Genomic DNA, 1871 nt, shown 5'->3' with positions numbered 1-1871 from the left:
CTGTAAAAACATACATGCAAAACTTACTTTTCTGAAAACACTGAACTTTGAACAAAGCACTGAACTACACAAATGCAGAATGAAAACAGCATTTCAACTCCACCAAAAGTAGTCATCATAAAAGCTGTAAAAGTCACCTAACTTCACTAGGCACTGTTCACTTTTTTTTTTTTTTTTTGGTACGGGGGATCAAACTCGGGACCTTGCGCATGTGAGGCAGGCATCAGAACCACTGAGCTAAATCCCCAGCCCACTGTTCACTGTTTAAACAGACAATAAAAATATTGTCCACAAAAAATATCCCAGCTCTATGGCAGGTTTCAGAAAGTCTTCATCTTCAAGCTTTAGTAGTGACCAGGTGAGTAGGATGGAGATCTGAAGAGTGATCTCTATCCTCCATGACTATAATAAGGAGAAGTTGACCACCTTCTATCAATCTGATCTCTGTCTTGAGCAGCTCTGCATCCACCTCCTCCACCACCACCTCCTCTGTATGATCTGCTGTAGTAGTCCCGATCATCATAGCCACGGTCATATCCTCTGTCAGAGTAATCCCGACGCCGTGAACTGCCATAGGTAGGTCTCCCCATGTAAATTCCTGGTGTTGGGGTATGTGGTCTTTTTGTTATAGAGAAATCAACTCTAATTCTATGCCCATCAAGTTCCATTCCATTGGCACATTCTTTAGCTTCCTTGGCATCATCTACATTTTCAAAACACACAAAGGCAAATCCTCTTGAGCGCCTAGACTGCTGGTTACATCCAATAGACACATCTGCAATGGGGCCATATTTAGAGAACACTTCTCTTAAATCTCTTTCTGAAGTGTACAAGCTCAACCCAAACACTCCAAGACAAAGGTTTGGGTCAGGATTTGCCCGATTCCCAACATGATGCCTTCGAGAAGACATGGGAGAATGGCTGTGGCTGTGGCGTCTGTGATAATCTCCACTGTAAGACCTGCTACGAGAACGTCCATGGGAATAAGGTCAAGATCTTGACCTTGTATAATGCCTTCGAGGCTTCTTCTGGATCTAGACCTAGATTCAGATCTGGATCTGGACTCTGACCTGGAACGCCTGGAATCCTCCTTAGAGCAAGACCTTGCAGGGGTATATCTTGAAGATTTCCCCGATCCGTGAGCACCTCCACTTCTGGAAGCAGAATGGGATTCTTAGCGTAGTGCTTTCTGATTCCAGATTACTTCTTATCTTAACTGCATTTTTATTTCTTTTTTTCATTCTTCCGTTTCAAATTCTGACTTCTTTAATCTTCCCCACTTCACACAAATTGCTCAGTATTCTGTAAGTGGAACTTCTGGTCTGATAATTAGCATGCATTCTTTCTTTTATTTTTTCAAATTTCAGCTTCACTTATTCCTGATCTTCAAATACTCATTTATAAAACTTGTCATATGACGACTTCTGCATTTTCCTTCCGTTCGCCATAGTTCTGCTCACCTCTGTTACTCATGACTCTTGGCTTGACGTCGCAGCTCGATGGGCTTCAATCAAAACTGCTAAGCTCTCTCGCCTTCTCTGTAGAGGCTTCACCACAGCCTGCAGGATGATTGGGTTGCTCAGCCACTCAGAGCCAAAGCTCCCATCCTCTGATTTTTATTGTATGAATTTCTTTTTGTGTTAAATGTCTTTCTTGTATACAGCAAAACATTGGATTTTCTTTCTTGATCCACTCTACGAATCTGTGTATTTTTATTGGTGACTTGAGACCATTCACATTGACAGTTATAACTGGTAGGTATTGACTTATTCCTACATTCTATTGTTTTCCTGCTGCTGATTCCATTTTTTCCCCTTCTACTTAATTGCTCACTATCCCAGATGTATTCACTCTATTGAATCTTTTGTCAT

At 41.6% G+C, this 1871-nt stretch overlaps 1 pseudogene; it reads right to left on the bottom strand.

The window, feature by feature from the left end:
- Positions 1-344: 344 nt before the first annotated feature.
- Positions 345-1473, bottom strand: LOC101699720 (transformer-2 protein homolog beta-like; annotated as a pseudogene).
- Positions 1474-1871: the final 398 nt, after the last annotated feature.

This window comes from Heterocephalus glaber, unplaced genomic scaffold (genome assembly GCF_053883595.1).
Source record: "Heterocephalus glaber isolate CG9 unplaced genomic scaffold, H.glaber_assembly_v1.0 deba00000281, whole genome shotgun sequence".
NCBI lineage: Eukaryota > Metazoa > Chordata > Mammalia > Rodentia > Bathyergidae > Heterocephalus > Heterocephalus glaber.
This window is presented reverse-complemented; position numbering and strand designations above follow the sequence as displayed.